This window comes from Oncorhynchus tshawytscha, unplaced genomic scaffold (assembly GCF_018296145.1).
Source record: "Oncorhynchus tshawytscha isolate Ot180627B unplaced genomic scaffold, Otsh_v2.0 Un_contig_7684_pilon_pilon, whole genome shotgun sequence".
In the NCBI taxonomy this organism is placed as follows: Eukaryota; Metazoa; Chordata; class Actinopteri; order Salmoniformes; family Salmonidae; genus Oncorhynchus; species Oncorhynchus tshawytscha.
The window spans coordinates 59,835-78,401 of NW_024609387.1; positions in this window are offsets into that span (position 1 = coordinate 59,835).

Below are 18,567 nucleotides of genomic sequence, written 5' to 3' on the forward strand. Positions count from 1 at the left end.
TGTTATTGGTCACATACACATGGTTAGCAGATGTTATTGGTCACATACACATGGTTAGCAGATGTTATTGGTCACATACACATGGTTAGCAGATGTTAATGCGAGTGTAGCGAAATGCTTGTGCTTCTAGTTCCGACAGTGCAGTAATAACCAACAAGTCATCTAACAATTTCACAAAAACTACCTCATACACACAAATCTAACGGGGTGAATGACATATATACATATAAATATATATATATATGGAAGAGTGATGGCTGTGCGGCACAGGTAAGATGCATTAGATGGTATAAAATACAGTACATACATATGAGATGAGTAATGTTGTGTGAATCTGACTTCATTCAAAGCGTTCCAGAGCAGATGTTTATGAGCTCCACATTACAGATATTTGAAGGGAAGCAAAAGCGGATTTTAATTAGTCATAAAATATCCAGTCACACAAATAATCTGTTAAAAAGACTCGCAAAGCACAGCGTTGTCAAACACATTTCAGATTAAGGGTAAGAGTCGACGAATTAGTGAGAGTGGAAACGCCATGGAAACCGAATTGTCTGTTGTTGTTGTTGTTTTTTTACCTTCCTCGTCTTCAGTTTCCGCAAAAGAAATATGGTGAAAAAAAAACACATGTCATTTATCAGATCATAAATTGGTCCAATCCTTGACCTGAGACGTGGCTCTATAGGAGACATTTATCAGATCATAAATTGGTCCAATCCTTGACCTGAGACATGGCTCTATAGGAGACATTTATCAGATCATAAATTGGTCCAATCCTTGACCTGAGACGTGGCTCTATAGGAGACATTTATCAGATCATAAATTGGTCCAATCCTTGACCTGAGACGTGGCTCTATAGGAGACATTTATCAGATCATAAATTGGTCCAATCCTTGACCTGAGACGTGGCTCTATAGGAGACATTTATCAGATCATAAATTGGTCCAATCCTTGACCTGAGACGTGGCTCTATAGGAGACATTTATCAGATCATAAATTGGTCCAATCCTTGACCTGAGACGTGGCTCTATAGGAGACATTTATCAGATCATAAATTGGTCCAATCCTTGACCTGAGACGTGGCTCTATAGGAGACATTTATCAGATCATAAATTGGTCCAATCCTTGACCTGAGACGTGGCTCTATAGGAGACATTTATCAGATCATAAATTGGTCCAATCCTTGACCTGAGACATGGCTCTATAGGAGACATTTATCAGATCATAAATTGGTCCAATCCTTGACCTGAGACATGGCTCTATAGGAGACATTTCTTAGTTCATAAATTGGTCCAATCCTTGACCTGAGACATGGCTCTATAGGAGACATTTCTTAGTTCATAAATTGGTCCAATCCTTGACCTGAGACATTGCTCTATAGGAGACATTTCTCAGTTCATAAATTGGTCCAATCCTTGACTTGAGACATGGCTCTACAGGAGTCTATAGCCTTTTCCCAGGTCAAGTCAGAATCATGCTGATCATCCATAATATATAATGACCTCCATGACTGCATAAATTACACTCTATTTGTGAGTTTGACAAAAAACATTTATTCAAATCGATGCGTATATAATTTGCATTCTCTAAATAATAACACATCATCACTTGAAGGCTCATCTAGGGTTGTATCCAGTCTAGGAGGACAGGACAGTATCCCATCATCTAGGGCTGTGTCCAGTCTAGGAGGACAGTATCCCATCATCTAGGGCTGTGTCCAGTCTAGGAGGACAGTATACCATCATCTAGGGCTGTGTCCTGTCTAGGAGGACAGTATCCCATCATCTAGGGCTGTGTCCATCCTAGGAGGACAGTATACCATCATCTAGGGCTGTATCCAGTCTAGGAGGACAGTATACCATCATCTAGGGCTGTGTCCAGTCTAGGAGGACAGTATACCATCATCTAGGGCTGTGTCCATTCTAGGAGGACAGTATACCATCATCTAGGGCTGTATCCAGTCTAGGAGGACAGTATACCATCATCTAGGGCTGTATCCAGTCTAGGAGGACAGTATACCATCATCTAGGGCTGTGTCCAGTCTAGGAGGACAGTATACCATCATCTAGGGCTGTGTCCAGTCTAGGAGGACAGTATACCATCATCTAGGGCTGTGTCCAGTCTAGGAGGACAGTATACCATCTACTAGGGCTGTATCCTGTCTAGGAGGACAGTATACCATCATCTAGGGCTGTGTCCAGTCTAGGAGGACAGGACAGTATACCATCATCTAGGGCTGTGTCCAGTCTAGGAGGACAGTATACCATCATCTAGGGCTGTATCCAGTCTAGGAGGACAGTATACCATCATCTAGGGCTGGCTCTTGTATACCATCCTAGTCTAGGAGGAGGACAGTATACCAGGACAGTATACCATCATCTAGGGCTGTGTCCAGTCTAGGAGGACAGGACAGTATACAATCATCTAGGGCTGTGTCCAGTCTAGGAGGACAGTATACCATCTACTAGGGCTGTGTCCAGTCTAGGAGGACAGGACAGTATACCATCATCTAGGGCTGTATCCAGTCTAGGAGGACAGTATACCATCATCTAGGGCTGTATCCTGTCTAGGAGGACAGTATACCATCATCTAGGGCTGTATCCAGTCTAGGAGGACAGTATACCATCTACTAGGGCTGTATCCAGTCTAGGAGGACAGTATACCATCATCTAGGGCTGTGTCCAGTCTAGGAGGACAGTATACCATCATCTAGGGCTGTATCCAGTCTAGGAGGACAGTATCCCATCATCTAGGGCTGTGTCCAGTCTAGGAGGATGGTATACCATCATCTAGGGCTGTGTCCAGTCTAGGAGGACAGGACAGTATACCATCATCTAGGGCGGTATCCAGTCTAGGAGGACAGGACAGTATACCATCATCTAGGGCGGTATCCAGTCTAGGAGGACAGGACAGTATACCATCTACTAGGGCTGTGTCCAGTCTAGGAGGACAGGACAGTATACCATCATCTAGGGCTGTGTCCAGAAGGAGGACAGGACAGTATACCATCATCTAGGGCTGTGTCCAGTCTAGGAGGACAGGACAGTACCATAGGGCCAGTCTAGGACAGGACAGTATACCATCATCTAGGGCTGTGTCCAGTCTAGGAGGACAGGACAGTATACCATCATCTAGGGCTGGGTCCAGTCTAGGAGGAGGACAGTATACCATCATACTAGGGCTGTGTCCAGTCTAGGAGTCAGTTGGAGGACAGGACAGTATACCATCATCTAGGGCTGGGCTTAATCCATGAATGGTAATACAAGGGAAAGGGGGATACCTGGGTAATACAAGGAAAGGGGGATACCTGGGTAATACAAGGAAAGGGGATACCTGGGTAATACAAGGGAAAGGGGGATACCTGGGTAATCTAGTAATACAAGGAAAGGGGATACCTGGATACCATCTGTCTGTAATCATAGGGAAGGGGAAAGGGGATACCTGGGTAATACAAGGAAAGGGGGGATAGGACAAGGGAAAGGGGGATACCTGGGTAATACAAGGAAACCTGATACCATCATCTAGGGCTGGGTCCATCTAGGTCCAGGGAGTATATCCTAGGGCTGGGTCCAAGTAATATTGAGGACCCCATTGCCTATACAATATCTAGGGCTGTGTCCATCTAATCATATAACAGTTTACCATTAACATTAGGGCTTCAGTAAGGAAAGGCCAAACCATCAGATATCTGGGCTGTGTCCATTCAAGGAAAGGAGAAGATACATGGCTGTAATCTAGGAGGACAGGACAGGAACAGTGCTGTGGAGATACCAGGACAGTAATACATCATCTAGGGCTGTTCCATTGATTAGGGGTAAACACAGGACAGGAAATGGGGGGATACCATCTGTCACTAGGGAAAAGTTGGGTGTCCAGTCTAAGAAAGAGGATACCTGGGTAATACAAGAAGGGGGATACCAGTGTTTAATTACAGGGAGATACAGTATCAGGAAAGGGGGATACCAATTGTCTTATTGTTAGGGGATTTTTACTTAAATCTGATTAATGGGCCTGAAATACCTGGGAATACAACAAATATACCTGGGTAAACTCAAATCTAATCATAACTTTGGGTAATAATCCAACTGAGTAAAGCCAAACCTGTCAGAAATAGAAAGGGGGATACCTAGTAATAAAATTTAATTATCACCTGGGACAAGTGTAAAAAAGGGGGATACCTATTTTTCAGCGATGAGGACAGACTGGGTGGAAAGGGGGATACCTGTCTGTCGGGAACCCCTGGGGGAGACACAAAGAAAGGGGGATACCTAGTCAGTTGGAAAGGGGATACCTATCACTCAGTTGGAAAGGGGGATACCTAGTCAGTTGGAAAGGGGGATACCTAGGTAATACAAAGGGTAACAAGGAAATTAAAAATCATAAAATTAATGAAACTAAATTTGAAAGGATACCTAATCAGTTGAAAGGGGGATACCTAGTCAGTTGGAAAGGGGGATACCTAGGTCATCATAAAATTAATGAAACTTGGAAAGGAATAAAATGGGGATACCTAGTCAGTTGGAAATTTAAATGGGGGATACCTAGTCATCTGGAAAGGGGGATACCTAATACAGGGAAAGGGGGATACCTAGTCAGTTGGAAAGGGGGATACCTAGTCAGTTGGAAAGGGGGATTGGAAAGGGGGATACCTAGTCAGTTGGGGGGATACCTAGTCAGTTGGAAAGGGGGATACCTAGTCAGTTGGAAAGGGGGATACCTAGTCAGTTGGAAAGGGGGATACCTAGTCAGTTGGAAAGGGGGATACCTGGGAAAGGGGGATACCTAGTCAGTTGGAAAGGGGAAAGGGGGATACCTAGTCAGTTGGAAAGGGGGGAAAGTTGGGGGGATACCTAGTCAGTTGGAAAGGGGGATACCTAGTCAGTTGGAAAGGGGGATACCTAGTCAGTTGGAAAGGGGGATACCTAGTCAGTTGGAAAGGGGGGGTCAGTTGGAAAGGGGGATACCTAGTCAGTTGGAAAGGGGGATACCTAGTCAGTTGGAAAGGGGGATACCTAGTCAGTTGGAAAGGGGGATACCTAGTCAGTTGGAAAGGGGGATACCTAGTCAGTTGGAAAGGGGGATACCTAGTCAGTTGGAAAGGGGGATACCTAGTCAGTTGGAAAGGGGGATACCTAGTCAGTTGGAGAGGGGGATACCTAGTCAGTTGGAAAGGGGGATACCTAGTCAGTTGGAAAGGGGGATACCTAGTCAGTTGTCCAACTGAATGTATTCAACTGAAATGTGTCTTCCTCATTTAACCCAACCCCTCTGAATCAGAGAGGTGCTGGGAAGGGGGGGCTGCCTTAACCGACACACTGCCGAGGTAAATTATATTCTCTTCATTCACATCCTTCCAACATCTTTTGACATCATTTGTAGGTTAAAACTTTCCTAAGGTGCACTGAAAGGATATCTTAGTGTCATGTAGTAAACACAACTAGCTAACACATCTCCTCATCCTCCTTCATGTCTTTGAAGCCCTCGGCTGTACAGGACGGGGAAGAACTCTCATTTCTAATCCTTTGGATATATATAAAGTGTCCTAAGAGGGTTCTTTCACACCTAGTGGTCCAAGACAGCTGCAGATGTCCTTCAGGCTTAGTCCTTTAGGATCTTATTACCCAGACTCAGCTGAGACCTTCTCTGTCCACATAGCTCCCAAATCCACCCTCTCCTCTTCTCCATATCTGGGCATCGTAGTCATTCATCACAACAAAGAAGGAATAAGTGATGATGGTAAGGAGAAGTCTGAGGATCCTTCCTGATTGGCTGGGTTTGACAAGACCATTCGGTTGACCCTTTGTGGTTCGTTTGGTTGTGATATTAAAGACTGGTTGACGTGGACGACGAGCCTCCACCAGACTAACACTAAAACTATATAAAAACATTTGGTTGAAAATCTATCCTAATTTGTGTGTGTGTGTGTGTGTGTGTGTATGTGTCTGTGTGTGTGTGTGTGTCCATTTGAAGATTTCCTTGGGTTTGCGCCCCATGGACCTCCCGGTCGAGGCCGGCTGCGACAGAGCCTGGGCTCGAACCCAGAGTCTCTGGCGGCACAGCCTTAGACCACTACGCCACCCAGGAGGCCCCAAGGGATGTAACCTTTGATCCATAACCCTCAGTCTAGAACACTCAGAGCAGCTGTATCTCCGTAGCTGTTTGAACCTGATAGAAAACACTGTACTGCTCTGTAGCAATGGTGACCTGTCTAAACGGACTATCGCCCCGTAGCACTCACATCTGGAATCATGAAAGGCTTTGAAAAAGGCTTTTTGCTTGGCTCACGTCAACATCATCATCCCAGACACCCTTGGACCCACTCCAATTCACATACCGCCCCCCCCAAACAGATCCACAGATGACTCGATCTCTATTGCCCTCCACACTGCCTTCTTCCATCTGAACAAGTGGAACACATATGTGAGAACGCTGTTCATTGACTGCAGATCAACGTTCAACACTGTAGTGTCCTCCAAGCTCATCACACTAAGTTAAGGACCCACTTCTTGACACCCCCCACCCTCAACTTGGGAGCCCATCAGGGATGCGTGCTTAGTCCCCTCCTGTACTCCCTCTTCACCCACAACTGCGTTGTTCATTAAGTTTGATGACAACACAACGGTGGTAGGCCTGATCACCGACGACGATGACACAGCCTTTAGGGAGGAGGTAAGTGACCTGGTAGTGCTTCAGGACAACAGCCTCTCCCTCAACGTCAGCAAGGCAAAGGAGCTGATCGTGGACTATGGGAAACTTAGGGCCGAGCCACGCCCCCATACACATCGACGGGACTGTAGTGGAACGGGTTGAAAGCTACAAGTTCCTCTGTGTCCACGTCACTAAGCATCATGGTCCCCACAGACCAACACAGTCGTTAAGAGGACACGACAACGCCTCTTCCCCCTCAGGAGGCTGAAATGATTTGGCATGGACCCTCAGGTCCTCAAAATGTTCCACAGCTGCATCAATGAGAGGATCCTGACTAGCTGCATCACCGCCTGGTGCGGCAACTGCTTGGCATCCGACCGTAAGGCGCTACAGACGGAGGTACGTTCGGCCCAGTACATCACTGGGGTCGAGCATCCTGCCATCCAGGACCTCTATACCAGACGTCAGAGAATGGCCCTATACCAGAGAATGGCCCGTCAGAGAATGGCCCTAAAAATTGTCAAAGACTCCGGCCACCCAGGTCATAGACTGTTCTCTCTGCCATAAGACTGCTACCTAGTTAGTTAAATAGTTAACCAATAGCTACCTGGACTGTCTGCATTGACCCTTTTTGCACTAACTCTTTAGACTAATCAAATACGCCACTGTTATTGTTTATTATCTATCCTGTTGCCTAGTTACTTTACCCCTACCTATACAGTATGCACACATCTACCTCCATTACCTCTTACCCCTGCACATTGACTTGGTATTGTTACCCAGTGTATATAGCCAAGTTATCATTACTCATTTAGTATTTATTATTTGTGTTATTATTTTTCTATTTTTTTCTCTCTACGTTGTTGGGAAGGGCCCGTCAGCATTTCACTGTTAGTCTACACCTGTTGTTTCTCTCTACATTGTTGGGAAGGGCCCGTCAGCATTTCACTGTTAGTCTACACCTGTTGTTTCTCTCTACGTTGTTAGGAAGGGCCCGTCAGCATTTCACTGTTAGTCTACACCTGTTGTTTCTCTCTACGTTGTTGGGAAGGGCCCGTCAGCATTTCACTGTTAGTCTACACCTGTTGTTTCTCTCTACGTTGTTGGGAAGGGCCCGTCAGCATTTCACAGCTGTTGTTTTTCACTGTTAGTCATTTACACCTGTTGTTTCTCTCTACGTTGTTAGGAAGGGCCCGTCAGCATTTCACTGTTAGTCTACACCTGTTGTTTCTCTCTACGTTGTTAGGAAGGGCCCGTCAGCATTTCACTGTTAGTCTACACCTGTTGTTTCTCTCTCTACGTTGTTGGGAAGGGCCCGTCAGCATTTCACTGTTAGTCTACACCTGTTGTTTCTCTCTACGTTGTTGGGAAGGGCCCGTCAGCATTTCACTGTTAGTCTACACCTGTTGTTTCTCTCTACGTTGTTATCAGCATTTCACTGTTAGTCTGACAAACACCTGTTGTTTCTTGACGTTGTTAGGAAGCCCATCAGCAACTGTAGTCTACACCAAAGTTTTCAATTCAAAACACCATAAAAGCATTTCACCTGTTGAAAACAAGTATTGTTTGACTCTCTACGTTGTTAGGAAGGGCCCGTCAGCATTTCACTGTTAGTCTACACCTGTTGTTTCTCTCTACATTGTTGGGAAGGGCCCGTCAGCATTTCACTGTTAGTCTACACCTGTTGTTTCTCTCTCTACATTGTTGGGAAGGGCCCGTCCGTAAGCATTTCACTGTTAGTCTACACCTGTTTATAAACCAAGTGACAAAAACATTTTCGATTTGATTTAGCATCCAGGAATTGTCCACCAAAGTTTTCATTTACACAAAACACACATAAAAGCACCTTGAAAACAAGTATTGTATTGACCTATCTGTATCTAGAAAGCATTGACTCAATCTATTTTTTCTTTTCGGTCAATTTAAACCATTTCCAGTTGTCTAATGAAAATTGTTTTCTTAAAAAATGCTTTGCTACCAAACTCCAAACAGAAGAAACTGAACTATTTCAATGTTTCAGACTGTTTACAGTGGTGCACGTAAACTTAGAGATGTTTCAAATGTTTTGCAATTGTGAGACATGTCAAACAGTCCAACATCCGGGCTCAGATGCCCCCAGCAGTCTGGCTGGAGCATCTTTTAATTCCATTTTTTTTTTTTTAAATTTACCTTTATTTAACTAGGCAAGTCAGTTAAGAACAAATTCTTATTTTCAATGACAGCCTGGGAACAGTGGGTTAACTGCCTGTTCAGGGGCAGAACAACAGATTTGTACCTTGTCAGCTCAGGGGTTTGAACTCACAACCTTCCGGTTACTAGTCCAACGCTCTAACCACTAGGCTACCCTGCCACCCCATCTTAGATTACAACCAGCAGTTAGTACCAGCTCCATACGTTAGTAGGCTATAGATTCTCCTATGGTAAATCTACTGTGACAGTAGGAGAGACCACTTCCTCTTCCTAGACTCCAGTTCTATATGTTAGTAGGCTATAGATTCTCCTATGGTAAATCTACTGTGACAGTAGGAGAGACCACTTCCTCTTCCTAGACTCCAGTTCTATACGTTAGTAGGCTATAGATTCTCCTATGGTAAATCTACTGTGACAGTAGGAGAGACCACTTCCTCTTCCTGGACTCGTAAATCACTGTGTCTTTATCCATCTCTGTCTGTCTCTCTGTATCAGTGGCACGTACCTGCCCAGGAATATTAACAAACCCTCTATAATAAACACAGGAATCAATCACTCTTAAACGGTTAAATGTTGTGTTTCTCCAACCCTTTGTCTTTCTATCTATCTTTCTTTCTTACCTCAGAAAAGTTGAAAGAAGTGAGACTCCTTGGCGACGGATGGGGAGACTGGCTGTAACTCTTCTCATCAAATAAGTCCTTGTGTTATAGTGATATTTGATCTTGTCAAGCTGCTCATTGGCTGGGGTCTGACAGTGTGAGGTAGGGGAGTCGAGGGGGGCCTGCGGCATCTTAACACCCTCAATAAGGAGATGGACGAAGGTGGGGAGTTGGGGGGGGGGGTGTACGGAGGGATAAGAGAAGGAGTGGGGTTCTGGTTGTGGAAAAGAAGCAGCTGAGATGCTATATTTATATCTATATTTGTCGTGAGCAGCAGCAGAACTGATAGAGTGAGTAATGGGGATCCCAGTGGGCAGAACCTGCTGGAGTCTGGAGGGTTATACATCAGTGGCTTGGAACGCGGACAATGTCCCCCTGTGTGTTCTACCAGCAGGAATACACAGTCAGTCAGTCTGTCAGTCTGTCAGTCAGTCTGTCAGTCAGTCTGTCAGTCTGTCAGTCTGTCAGTCAGTCAGTCAGTCAGTCTCAGTCAGTCAGTCTGTCAGTCAGTCAGTCAGTCAGTCAGTCAGTCAGTCAGTCAGTCTGTCAGTCTGTCAGTCAGTCTGTCAGTCTGTCAGTCAGTCAGTCAGTGTCAGTCTGTCAGTCAGTCAGTCAGTCTGTCAGTCAGTCAGTCAGTCAGTCAGTCAGTCAGTCAGTCAGTCAGTCAGTCAGTCAGTCAGTCAGTCAGTCAGTCAGTCAGTCAGTCAGTCAGTCAGTCTGCCAGTCAGTCTGCCAGTCAGTCAGTCTGCCAGTCAGTCAGTCTGTCAGTCAGTCAGTCAGTCAGTCCGTCAGTCAGTCAGTCAGTCTGTCAGTCAGTCAGTCAGTCAGTCAGTCAGTCAGTCCGTCAGTCAGTCTGTCAGTCAGTCTGTCAGTCAGTCAGCCAATCAGTCAGTCAGTCAGTCAGTCTGTCAGTCAGTCAGTCTGCCAGTCAGTCAGTCAGTCAGTCATTACTGAGTCCAGTCATGGGATGGCAGAGGAGAGGACGGTGTACTTTACAGACTACAAACCAGTCAGTTATTATGTTACATCTTCTAGCATTTTGATCAAGTTATTGGATATACTGTACCTGTAGTGTTCTGTGTACTTCATGTCTTCCAGACGCTATAATATCAGGTATTAGATATACTGTACCTGTAGTATTCTGTGTACTTCATGTCTTCCAGACGTTATAATATCAGGTATTAGATATACTGTACCTGTAGTATTCTGTGTACTTCATGTCTTCCAGACGTTATAATATCAGGTATTAGATATACTGTACCTGTAGTATTCTGTGTACTTCATGTCTTCCAGACGCTATAATATCAGGTATTGGATGTTTTGGGAGGCATTATGATGAAGTTATTTGTGCTTTGACAACTGTATTAATTTCTTTGTAACTTATCTTCTGACATCTTTTGTATAATTATACTTTGTCTACATGCATGGTTAAAATGATGTATATATTTTGTCATTAATTTGTACCTGTATGTTGGTAACCTGATTTGCATATGTATACATGTTCATGTTACATAATTTACATATTCATGTTCATGTGATGTGTTTTCATATTCATTTGTATTTGTTTACCTGTTTACATGACAGGGCACCTGCATAGTACTCAACTATGCTGCTGCACCCTTTCACTAAGTTGATCATGGCCTCAGAGAGAAGAGGACACACCCACTGACATGCCGGCCTATCATATGGAACTCTCTCCTTCCTCTCTACACAACACCACACCCACCGACATGCCGGCCTATCATATGGAACTCCCTCCTTCCTCTCTACACAACACCACACCCACCGACACGCCGGCCTATCATATAGAACTTCCTCCTTCCTCTCTACACAACACCACACCCACCGACATGCCGGCCTATCATATGGCACTCCCTCCTTCCTCTCTACACAACACCACACCCAGCGACATGCCGGCCTATCATATGTCTGCCTCTAGGGGTTGTTGTGTAGGAGCAGCAGAACAGGAACAGGAACAGGAGCAGGAGAAGGAACAGGAGCAGGAGAAGGAACAGGAGCAGCAGAGCAGGAACAGGAGCAGGAGAAGGAACAGGAGCATGAGAAGGAACAGGAGCAGGAGAAGGAGAAGGAGCAGAAACAGGAACAGGAGCAGGAACAGGAGCAGCAGAACAGGAACAGGAGCAGGAACAGGAGCAGCAGAACAGGAACAGGAGCAGGAACAGGAGCAGCAGAACAGGAACAGGAGCAGGAACAGGAGCAGCAGAACAGGAGCAGGAGAAGGAACAGGAGCAGCAGAGCAGGAGCAGGAACAGGAGCAGGAAAAGGAGCAAAAACAGGAGAAGGAACAGGAACAGGAACAGGAGCAGGAACAGGAACAGGAGCAGGAAGAGGAGCAGGAACAGGAACAGGAACAGGAGCAGGAACAGGAACAGGAATATGAGCAGGAACAGGAACAGGAGCAGGAAGAGGATCAGGAGCAGGAACAAGAAAGGGAGCCGGAACAGGAACAGGAACAGGAGCAGGAGCAGGAGCAGGAACAGGAACAGTCCAGATCAGGTCATACTCAGAGTAGATCAGCAGGTTCTTTCTGCAGGGCGTGGCCTGGTAATTTATCTCAGGTGGTTTGGAATCCCCCTCCCTGCCTCGGTACAGACAGCTCTGTGGTTGTGGAATCACCCTGCCTTCCTGGGTACAGACAGCTCTGTGGTTGTGGAAACTCCCTGCCTTCCTGGGTACAGACAGCTCTGTGGTTGTGGAAACCCCCTGCCTTCCTGGGTACAGATAGCTCTGTGGTTGTGGAAACTCCATGCCTTCCTGGGTACAGACAGCTCTGTGGTTGTGGAAACTCCCTGCCTTCCTGGGTACAGACAGCTCTGTGGTTGTGGAAACACCCTGTCTTCCTCGGTACAGGTAGCTCTGTAGCTGTCATGGTCCTGCCTCTGTACAGGTAGCTCTGTAGCTGTCATGGTCCTGCCTCGGTACAGGTAGCTCTGTAGCTGTCATGGTCCTGCCTCGGTACAGGTAGCTCTGTAGCTGTCATGGTCCTGCCCCGGTGCAGGTACCTCTGTAGCTGTCATGGTCCTGCCTCGGTACAGGTAGCTCTGTAGCTGTCATGGTCCTGCCTCGGTACAGGTAGCTCTGTAGCTGTCATGGTCCTGCCTCGGTACAGGTAGCTCTGTCGCTGTCATGGTCCTGCCTCGGTACAGGTAGCTCTGTAGCTGTCATGGTCCTGCCTCGGTACAGGTAGCTCTGTAGCTGTCATGGTCCTGCCTCGGTACAGGTAGCTCTGTAGCTGTCATGGTCCTGCCTCGGTACAGGTAGCTCTGTAGCTGTCATGGTCCTGCCTTGGTACAGGTAGCTCTGTAGCTGTTATGGTCCTGCCACGGTACAGGTAGCTCTGTAGCTGTCATGGTCCTGCCTCGGTATAGGTAGCTCTGTAGCTGTCATGGTCCTGCCACGGTACAGGTAGCTCTGTAGCTGTCATGGTCCTGCCTCGGTACAGGTAGCTCTGTAGCTGTCATGGTCCTGCCTCGGTACAGGTAGCTCTGTAGCTGTCATGGTCCTGCCTCGGTACAGGTAGCTCTGTAGCTGTCATGGTCCTGCCTCTGTACAGGTAGCTCTGTAGCTGTCATGGTCCTGCCTCGGTACAGGTAGCTCTGTAGCTGTCATGGTCCTGCCTTGGTACGGGTAGCTCTGTAGCTGTCATGGTCCTGCCTTGGTACAGGTAGCTCTGTAGCTGTCATGGTCCTGCCTCGGTATAGGTAGCTCTGTAGCTGTTATGGTCCTGCCACGGTACAGGTAGCTCTGTAGCTGTCATGGCCCTGCCTTGGTACAGGTAGCTCTGTAGCTGTCATGGTCCTGCCACGGTACAGGTAGCTCTGTAGCTGTCATGGTCCTGCCTTGGTACAGGTAGCTCTGTCGCTGTCATGGTCCTGCCTCGGTACAGGTAGCTCTGTAGCTGTCATGGTCCTGCCTCGGTGCTGCGCTGGCTGCAGTTCTGCTGTCACAGTGGAATAGGTACTGGGTGCATCAGGGTTTTATTTTTGGAGTGGTTGCCGACGGGAGATCGTTGCCCCGCTATGGTAGACAGGGTTCAGCTCACTCAGTCCAAGATGACCCTGCCTCTGTGAGGTTACACTCCAGTCTGGGATTATAGCAGCCAAGGCCAGCCAGAGAGTTTTCCCCTAACTAGGAATCCCTAAGGTAAACACAATGTAATTCAGTGTCTGTCCTTGTGATTGGCTAGATCATGTTACTGTCCTGTTATGTGTTGATTTGCATGGACGGGGAGTAGGCCAACTACATCTGTTGGGGATTTGCTCCCCCGGAAATGCATTTAAACCTCTCAAAAAGCCATGAATATGATCAGTTAAACAAAAAAAAGTTTGTATTTGTAGACCTACACTTAAACATGTTGCACGTTTTGCATCACTAATGAACAGATGAATGGTATCTGCGTAGCAACACAATCTCTGTTATATCAGTGGACTTGAAAATGTATTTCTGAAGAAATAAAGACAGATTCTAATGAGTGTTGTGATATTTGGAGATGTTTTCTGTGTACAGTGTCAGTATTTGCCTGTAAAAGGGAATTATTCTTCGTTTGACAGTGTAACAAGCCAAAAATAGTAAACTGCTACATTAATAAACTGGCGACAAATTTGACTAAACTTAATTGTGTCGACAAAAAAAACTGTGTGATTGTGGACATAGACATACAGACGTAACACAACTTTGTTTTCCGATCGTCATTTGGCATCGTTTATGTCTGTTTTTACTTGTGGTTGATTCATTTTCACTGTTCTAAAGTAAAGGAGCTTAACTTGAGGTCAGAGGACAGTGCGAAGTTAATCTTACACTTTCCTCTCTGGAGCCTGTGAGTCGGCGGCCTCCCAGTCGAAACCCCCAGGCTTTAAAAAGGGTGACCTCTTCTCATGTATCGAGCACTGGGGTTAAGGTCTGTGGCTGTAGGAGCTGTAGGAGCTGTAGGGGGTGTAGGGGTGTAGGGGCTGTAGGAGCTGTAGGGGCTGTAGGAGCTGTAGGGGGTGTAGGGGCTGTAGGAGCTGTAGGGGTGTAGGGGCTGTAGGGGCTGTAGGAGCTGTAGGAGCTGTAGGAGCTGTAGGGGCTGTAGGAGCTGTAGGAGCTGTAGGAGCTGTAGGAGCTGTAGGAGCTGTAGGGGCTGTAGGAGGTGTAGGAGCTGTAGGACAGGGGTGTAGGGGGTGTAGGGTAGGGGCTGTAGGGGGTGTAGGGGTGGGGTGTAGGAGGGGTGTAGGAGCTGTAGGAGCTGTAGGAGCTGTAGGAGCTGGGAGCTGTAGGAGCTGTAGGGGTGTAGGAGGGGGAGCTGTAGGGGTGTAGGGGTGTAGGGGTGTAGGAGCTGTAGGGGGGGCTGTAGGGGGGGGCTGTAGGGCTGCTGTAGGGGTGTAGGAGCTGTAGGAGCTGTAGGAGCTGTAGGAGCTGTAGGGGTGTAGGGGGGGCTGTAGGAGCTGTAGGAGCTGTAGGAGCTGTAGGAGCTGGGTGTGTAGGAGGGGTTGGGGTGGGGCTGTAGGGGTGTAGGAGCTGTAGGAGCTGTAGGAGCTGTAGGAGCTGTAGGAGCTGTAGGAGCTGTAGGGGCTGTAGGAGGTGTAGGAGCTGTAGGGGTGGGGTGTAGGGGCTGGGGTGTAGGGGCTGTAGCTGGGGTGTAGGGGCTGTAGGAGCTGTAGGAGCTGTAGGGGTGTAGGGGTGTAGGAGCTGTAGGAGCTGTAGGAGCTGTGGGGCTGTAGGGCTGGGGTGTAGGAGCTGTAGGGGCTGTAGCTGGGGGTGTAGGAGCTGTAGGGGTGTGTAGGGGTGTAGGGGCTGTAGGGGCTGTAGGGCTGTAGGGGCTGTAGGGCTGTAGGGGCTGTAGGGGGTGTAGGGCTGTAGGGGTGTAGGGGTGTAGGAGCTGTAGGAGCTGTAGGGGGTGTAGGGCTGTAGGAGCTGTAGGAGCTGTAGGAGCTGTAGGAGCTGTAGGGGCTGTAGGGCTGTAGGAGCTGTAGGAGCTGTAGGGGGAGCTGTAGGAGCTGTAGGGGCTGTAGGAGCTGTAGGAGCTGTAGGAGCTGTAGGAGCTGTAGGGGCTGTAGGAGCTGTAGGAGCTGTAGGAGCTGTAGGAGCTGTAGGGGCTGTAGGAGCTGTAGGAGCTGTAGGGGCTGTAGCTGTAGGAGCTGTAGGGGCTGTAGGAGCTGTAGGGGCTGTAGGGCTGTAGGGGCTGTAGGAGCTGTAGGGCTGTAGGAGCTGTAGGAGCTGTAGGAGCTGTAGGAGCTGTAGGGGCTGTAGGAGCTGTAGGAGCTGTAGGGGCTGTAGGAGCTGTAGGAGCTGTAGGGGCTGTAGGGGCTGTAGGGGCTGTAGGAGCTGTAGGAGCTGTAGGAGCTGTAGGAGCTGTAGGAGCTGTAGGAGCTGTAGGGGCTGTAGGAGCTGTAGGAGCTGTAGGGCTGTAGGAGCTGTAGGAGCTGTAGGGGGCTGTAGGGGCTGTAGGGGGTAGTAGGTGGCTGTAGGAGCTGTAGGAGCTGTAGGGGCTGTAGGGGCTGTAGGGGGGCTGTAGGGGCTGTAGGAGCTGTAGGAGCTGTAGGGGATGTAGGAGCTGTAGGGGGTGTAGGGGGGTAGGGGGTGTAGGTGGTGTAGGAGCTGTAGGGGGAGCTGTAGGGGGTGTAGGGGTGTAGGGGTGTAGGTGGTGTAGGAGCTGTAGGAGCTGTAGGAGCTGTAGGGGTGTAGGGGTGTAGGGGTGTAGGGGGGTAGGTGGTGTAGGAGCTGTAGGGGCTGTAGGAGCTGTAGGGGGTGTAGGGGTGTAGGGGTGTAGGGGCTGTAGGGGCTGTAGGAGCTGTAGGGGGTAGGGGGTGTAGGAGCTGTAGGGGATGTAGGGGGTGTAGGGGGTGTAGGGGCTGTAGGGGCTGTAGGAGCTGTAGGGGCTGTAGGGGCTGTAGGAGCTGTAGGAGCTGTAGGGGCTGTAGGGGTGTAGGGGGTGTAGGGGCTGTAGGGCGTGTAGGGGTGGGGGTGTAGGAGATGTAGGGGTTGTAGGAGCTGTAGGAGCTGTAGGAGCTGTAGGAGATGTAGGGGCTGTAGGAGCTGTAGGAGCTGTAGGGGCTATAGGAACTGTAGGGGCTGTAGGAGATGTAGGAGCTGTAGGGGCTGTAGGAGCTGTAGGAGCTGTAGGGGCTGTAGGAGCTGTAGGGGCTGTAGGAGCTGTAGGGGCTGTAGGGGCTGTAGGAGCTGTAGGAGCTGTAGGAGCTGTAGGGGCTGTAGGGGCTGTAGGAGATGTAGGGGCTGTAGGAGCTGTAGGAGCTGTAGGAGCTGTAGGAGATTTAGGAGCTGTAGGGGCTGTAGGAGCTGTAGGAGCTGTAGGAGCTGTAGGGGCTGTAGGAGCTGCAGGAGCTAGGAGCTGTAGGAGCTGTAGGGGCTGTAGGAGCTGCAGGAGCTGTAGGAGCAGTAGGAGCTGTAGGAGCTGTAGGTGCTGTTGGAGCTGTAGGGGCTGTAGGAGCTGTAGGGGCTGTAGGGGCTGTAGGAGCTGTAGGAGCTGTAGGAGCTTTAGGAGCTGTAGGGGCTGTAGGGGCTGTAGGGGCTGTAGGAGCTGTAGGAGCTGTAGGAGCTGTAGGGGCTGTAGGGGCTGTAGGGGCTGTAGGAGCTGTAGGGGCTGTAGGAGCTGTAGGAGCTGTAGGGGCTGTAGGAGCTGTAGGAGCTGTAGGGGCTGTAGGAGCTGTAGGGGATGTAGGAGCTGTAGGGGATGAAGGGGCTGTAGGAGCTGTAGGAGCTGTAGGGGCTGTAGGAGCTGTAGGAGCTGTAGGGGATGTAGGGGCTGTAGTAGCTGTAGGAGCTGTAGGGGCTGTAGGGGATGTAGGGGCTGTAGGAGCTGTAGGAGCTGTAGGGGCTGTAGGAGCTGTAGGAGCTGTAGGGGCTGTAGGGGATGTAGGAGCTGTAGGGGATGTAGGAGCTGTAGGGGATGTAGGAGCTGTAGGGGATGTAGGAGCTGTAGGGGATGTAGGGGCTGTAGGGGATGTAGGAGCTGTAGGAGCTGTAGGGGATGTAGGAGCTGTAGGGGATGTAGGAGCTGTAGGGGCTGTAGGAGCTGTAGGGGATGTAGGAGCTGTAGGAGCTGTAGGAGCTGTAGGGGCTGTAGGGGATGTAGGAGCTGTAGGGGATGTAGGAGCTGTAGGAGCTGTAGGGGCTGTAGGGGCTGTAGGGGATGTAGGAGCTGTAGGGGATGTAGGAGCTGTAGGAGCTGTAGGAGCTGTAGGGGATGTAGGAGCTGTAGGGGATGTAGGGGCTGTAGGAGCTGTAGGAGCTGTAGGGGATGTAGGAGCTGTAGGGGATGTAGGGGCTGTAGGGGATGTAGGAGCTGTAGGGGATGTAGGAGCTGTAGGAGCTGTAGGAGATGTAGGGGCTGTAGGAGATGTAGGGGCTGTAGGGGATGTAGGAGCTGTAGGGGATGTAGGAGCTGTAGGGGATGTAGGAGCTGTAGGAGCTGTAGGGGATGTAGGAGCTGTAGGAGCTGTAGGAGATGTAGGGGCTGTAGGAGATGTAGGGCTGTAGGGGATGTAGGAGCTGTAGGGGGGGATGTAGGAGCTGTAGGGGATGTAGGAGCTGTAGGGGAGGGGTTGTAGGGGCTGTATTAGCTGTAGGAGCTGTAGGGGATGTAGGGGCTGTAGGGGATGTAGGGGCTGTAGGAGCTGTAGGAGCTGTAGGAGCTGTAGGGGATGTAGGGGATGTAGGGGTTGTAGGGGCTGTAGGGGATGTAGGAGCTGTAGGGGCTGTAGGGGCTGTAGGAGCTGTAGGAGCTGTAGTAGTTCAATGGGATACATTTGGTAGAAACGGTCCAACTGACATTCTGAGAACATTAACAACAAATTTCCAGTTACATTTTTCCAGAGAACCTTTGTTGAACCACATTTGTTTTGTTTTGTTATTTTAAACCTAATATAAAATCAGGAAAATCATCTCCACAGATTAGAAGGTATTCCACCCCAAAATATGAAAACCGGTAGGGTCTGTGGTCCCGTTTGGTAGATCATGTTGTCATGGGGAGAATCACAATTGTATATTCCTCACGTCCTCTCTCCTCACCTCCTCACCTCCTCACGTCCTCTCTCCTCACCTCCTCACGTCC